This window comes from Bison bison, unplaced genomic scaffold, assembly GCF_000754665.1.
Source record: "Bison bison bison isolate TAMUID 2011002044 unplaced genomic scaffold, Bison_UMD1.0 scf7180017864239, whole genome shotgun sequence".
NCBI lineage: Eukaryota > Metazoa > Chordata > Mammalia > Artiodactyla > Bovidae > Bison > Bison bison.
In genome coordinates, this window is record NW_011494811.1 from 5,178,711 (window position 1) to 5,184,710 (window position 6,000).

Sequence of the window (6,000 nt, forward strand, 5' to 3'; positions counted from 1 at the left end):
CAGGGTGCATGAATTCAGTTGACAGCTAGTAGTGTGTGATTTTTGGCTAGCTACTTAAGTCTTCTCAGTTGGAAAATGAGGGTAATAATAACACCAGAAGGTTGTTATGTTATGTATCTGGCACATAGTAAGCCCTCAATAAATATTTGTTCTTACTATTTTTATTATTATCTTTATTATAAAACGATATATCTGTCCTTTGAGGCAGCACAGTATAGTGGTAACGAGAATGGACTGGGAACATTTAGGCTGCATCTGCCATTCACTGCTGTGTGATCTTGGGCAAGTTAATAATCTTTCTGACCCTCACTTCCCTTATCTGTAATATAAGGATGATGAGGGCATCTACCTCATAGAGTTGTTGTGAGGATTAAATGAGACGATAAATGTGAAGTGCTTTGATGAGAATCTGGCACAAAATGCTTATACATTTGTTGTTATTATTGTTATAATTATTATTGCACTAATTTGAATTTTTAGGTTGTACACTGTTTGGGAGTGAGGGGATTCTATAGAAAAGTTGTTACTTTTCCACATTAGTGACTTTGTTAAGATAACAGAACAGGCTCTGAAGATACAGTCCTGTATTTAGTTGGGTGACATGTGAGGTGGCCTGCAAGCCCGCGAAGCCGAGGACCGAGGACCGTGGAGAGCCTCTGAAATGGCTCATCTGAATTAAATGGGATGACTTTCTCCTCCAGATTCTGTGTGGGAGGCTTATACATTTGCTTTGGTAATGAGTTTGCTTTTTCAGCCAAAGAAGAGGAGAGAATAATAGGAGAGAGAAGGCGTGAGAGGCAATCATAGAAACCTGGAGGCTCAGATCCTCCAAAATGGAAAAGGAGCCTGCATTTCTGCAGAAACAAGAGAGAAACAATGAACGACCTCAAAGCTCATTATGATTTAACTTTGCGATAGCAGCAAATGATAGCCGTGTGACTGCTGAAGCCTGTTTGAACTGTAAGCAGGACAAAGGGGGAAATGAAGTGTATTAGCAGGAGTGTAAAAGATAACCTCCTCGCTTACAGGCTGTGCAGATGTTAGTGCACGGATATGCTGTTAAAAGCTATGAAATCTCTCTAAAGTGATCATTTCCCTTTCTATGGCAAATGATCAAAAAATCTTTGTTGTGTATTTACTTGAACAAAATTCTTAGAGCCTTTTAAGATGCTTGCTCTCTGTTGTGAAAAGAATGCAAACTCAAGAGTGACGGGGTTAACAGGCCAGAAGCCATGATGAATTGGAGGACACATTGCCTTGCATTGCTCAAAAGAGTAAAGTAGGAATTCATTTAATATTTTTTTCCTGAAAAGAAGCATTTCTCTTTGTGTTGTAGAAGGTTGAGGAATCTGATTGCCCAACAGCGTCAGTTTCTTTGCTTCTCCCCGTGTCTGGTATTATCAGACATGATTATCATTAGGATCATCTTTCTTTGACTTTTCCCATCTGAGAAGAGCAAATTATCTTCAGCATCATATTGTGAGATGGAAGTTAGAATGGAATAGCTAGACATTAGTGTTTGTCTAGATTAATGGCATAAATTGGAAATTTAATTTGATCTAATAATTTAATTATTAGAAAGGGAAATAGTGGAATCTGTGACAGATTTTATATTCTTGGGCTCCAGAATCACTGTGGACAGCGACTGCAGCCATGAAATCAAAAGCCGCTCCTTGGAAGAAAAGTTATGACAAACCTCGACAGCATATTAAAAATAAAAAACATAAATTTGTTGTCAAAGGTCCATATAGTCAAAGCTATGGCTTTTCCAATAGTTATGTATGGATGTGAGAGTTGGGCCATAAAGAAGGCTGAGTGCCAAAGAATTCATGCTTTCAGACTACAGTCCTGGAGAAGACTCTTGAGAGTCCCTTGGACAGCAAGGAGATCAGTCAGTCCCAAAGGAAATCAACCCTGAATATTCATTAGAAGGACTGATGCTGAAGCTCCAATACTTTGGTCACCTGATGTGATGGCCAACTCATTGGAAAAGACCCTGATGCTGGGAAAGACTGAAGGCAAAAGGAAAAAAGGGCAGGAGAGGATGAGATGGTTAGATAGCATCACTGACTTAATGGACACGAATTTGAACATGCTCCGAGAAATAGTAAGGACAGGGAAGCCTGGCGTACTGCAGTCCATGGGATAACAAAGAGTTGGACATGACTTAGCGACTAATTAAACAACAACAAATTTGAAGAATAGCATAATTCAGTGTCCATAATTGTTTACTGTAAACTTTTTTTTTTGCCAGTGCTTTGACCATTTAATTTCTATTTAATTTTACATAAAACAAGTAATTAAAGATGAGCATCAAATCTAAGCAACACAGAATTAAAATTAAACTTGATATCTGTATTGTGCAGGCACGGTTTATGTAGCAAGCAAATACCTTTCAAGGATTAGCAGGACATTTGAAGGAATTGTCTGCAGATATAAAGTTTTAAAGCTGTAAACAGGAAAGTATAAAGTAGGGCCAAAGGAAATTTATGGGAAAATTAAGGTTCATATATTGCTTGCTTTACCATTCTTCTTTAAAAAAAAATTGGATAAAGTTGACATATAACGTTATACAGTTCCAGCTGTACAACCTAATGATTCAGTATTTGTATATACTGGGAAATGATCATCACAATAAGTCTAGTTAACATCCATCAGCATACATAGTTACAAAATTTTTTTCTAGTGATGAAAACTTTTGTGAAAGTCGCTCAGTTGTGTCCGACTATTTGGGACTCCATGGACTATACAGAAAACTTTTGAGATTTACTCAATTAGCAACATAACACAGTATTATTTACTATGGCCCCTATGCTGTACCTTACATCCCTATGACATTTTTTTTATAACTGGAAGTTTGTACTTTCAAACCCCCTTCACTTATTTTGTACCCCCCGCCCCTACCTCTGGTAACCACCAATCTATTCTCTGTATCCATGAGCTTGATTTCTTGTTTGTTTTGTTTTTAGATTTCACCTACAAGATCATGTGATATTCGTCTTTCTCTGCCTGATTTATTTCACTTAGCATAATACTCTCAAGGTCCATTCATGTTGTTGTAAATGGCAAGGTTTCCTTCTTTCTATGGCTGAGTAATATTCCACTGTGTATATATATCTTCTTCACCCACTCATCTTCTTTATCCATTCATCTATCTATGGACACTTAGGTTGTTTCCATAGCTTGGCTATTTTAAATAATGTTGCAATAAACATGAGGGCACATATATCTTTTCCAGTTAGTATTCTCTTTCTTTCTTTTTTTTTCAGATACGTATCCATGAGTGGAAATGCTGAATCAAATGGTAGTTAGAGTTTTAGTTTGTTGAGGGACCTGTGTATGTTCTTCATAATGGCTGTACCAATTTACATTTCCACATTTCCACAGTGCACAGGGGTTCCTTTTTCTCCACATCCTCACCAACACTTCAACTTAATGTTTTAATATGCAACATCCTAAGAGGAGTTTTGCAGAATTTTAATATATTTGAAGAATTTAAAAAAATATTTAAGTCAACTTAATGGACTCATTAAAATATAGAATGATACCAAGGGGCAATTGCACAGTTGCAAAGCAGAGATGCAGGTCTATAAATGTCCTTAATTCAGTCACATTTGTTGAATTCAAATGAAGGTCTGTAGTCCCCAGTATGTTGCTGCTGCTGCTAAGTTGCTTTAGTCGTGTCCAACTCTGTGCTACCCCATAGACAACAGCCCACCAGGCTCCCCCATCCCTGGGATTCTCTAGGCAGGAACACTGGAGTGGGTTGCCATTTCCTTCTCCAATGCATGAAAGTGAAAAGTGAAAGTGAAGTCGCTTAGTCGTGTCCGACTCTTCACGACCCCATGAACTGCGGCCTACCAGGCTCCTCTGTCCATGGGATTTTCCAGGCAAGAGTACTGGAATGGGGTGCCATTGCCTTCTCCGAGTCCCCTGTATAGAGAAATGCAAAAGAAAGAATCTACTCAATCTTTTTCTTTGTGGGGCTTACTCTGTCTTTTGGCACCATAACTTTATATATACAATAAAGTAGAAGGTGGCATGAATCAGGTGACCAGGGCCAATGCCTCTGATGCCTCTTTATGATCTTGGGCAAGTCCCTCAAAACCCTGTAGGCTAGAGTTTCTTCATGTGAAAAATGAGCAAGTTAGAAAAAACATTTTATAATATCTTTTTTAGTTCTAAAAGTGTACGGTTTCAAGTGAATGAAAAGTTACATGGTGTGAACAGTCTGCTTCATTCACTTATTCACTGAGAGCATCCTTGGAGCTAAGTGCTCTATTGGGGCTGTGGATGTAAGAGGCATTTCAGCCTGCTTTCAAGAGGGTCACAAAGCAGCAGCAAGACTGACCGGCTAGTAATTAAAGTGCCCTGTGCTCAGTGTGCCCTGTTCCCAAGCCCCTAAATTGCTGGGGGTTCACAGGAGGGCAGGTTTATCTCTGGGGCTGCATGGGGGCAACCATGCAGGCTTTGGTGGTAGTATGTATGATAGACCCCAAAACATAAGCAGAAGTTCAGCAGGTAGAAAAGAAGGAAGGATGCCCCTGGCAAACAGAGTAGTATTGACAAGGCATACGTCCTGGGCTTGAAGGGTTAACTCAGACACGCATATATCAGCAGTGAAAAGTAATAGGGACAAGAATAATTGTTTGTGACTTGATTGTGAAGAGCTTTAAAAGTCACACTAAGAACTTTTGACTTTATCCCAAAGGTGCTGGAGAACCATGACAAATAGGAGACATGATCAGATTTCTCTCAGAAAGTTCACTTAGTGGCACTGGGGAGTCTGTGTAGACGGAAGATGGAAGGCAGGGGAAGCTTTTTGGGAATTATTTGGATGGTCCATGGGAGCAGTGATGAGAGCCTTACCTGGGGCTATGACAGTGGGGAACAGGGAGATGGGGACATATTTGAGAGATGGCTCAGAGACAGAATCAACAGAATCTACTTATTCATACGCTCAACACATATTCAGTCTGTGCTATGTGGCAGCCAGTATGAACCATGAAGAGAATATAAGCACTGCTGATGCTGACAGGGGAGTGTTCAGAGTAGAGCAGAGAGAGGTGGTACTATCAGAGTGGACTTCCTAAAAGAATGCGGTCTGACCTGCTACTGCCAAGTCGCTTCAGTTGTGTCCAACCCTGTGCGACCCCATGGATGGCAGCCCGCCAGGCTCCACCATCCCTGGGATTCTCCAGGCAAGAACACTGAAGTGGGTTGCCATTTCCTTCTCCAATGCATGAAAGTGAAAGGTGAAAGTGAAGTCGCTCAGTCATGTCCGACTCAGCAACCCCATGGACTGCAGCCTACCAGGCTCCTCCATCCATGGGATTTTCCAAGCAAGAGTACTGGAGTAGGGTGCCATTGACCTAGCTTCCCCAAAAAGGAAAAGATAAATGAATTCATAGAAAGAGGCAGGGGAACATTTTATTGCCCAGTGAAGGGGCTTATAAGAATGTAAGAATGAGGAGATGACCATCAGGTATGCTTGACTAGCAAAGAGAGTCTTTTTTTTTTTTTTCCTGCTGTGCCTTGCAGTATGTGAGATCTTAGTTCCCTGACTAGGGATCAAACACACACCCCCTGCGTTGGAAGTGCCAAGTCTTAACCACTGGACAACAAGGGAAGTCCCTAGAGAGTCTTTTTTAATGCAGAAAAAAGTGGAGAGATAGGCAGCGTTTGGGGGAGAAGAGAGAGCAGAAACACCTAAATTTGATGTGGTAACCACAGGGTACCCTTCTAGGTCCTTAGAACCCACAGGGAACTACTGTGTGTTTTTAGGAGGAGAGGAGTATGGTAGAGTAGAAAAAAATGATGGAATTAATGCTTATAGATTTGGATTTTGCCACTAGAGGAGAGTGAAAAAGTTGGCTTAAAACTCAACATTCAGAAAGCTAAGATCATGGCATCTGGTCCCATCACTTCATGGGAAATAAATGGAGAAACAGTGGAACAGTGTCAGACTTTATTTTTTGGGGCTCCAAAATCACTGCAGAT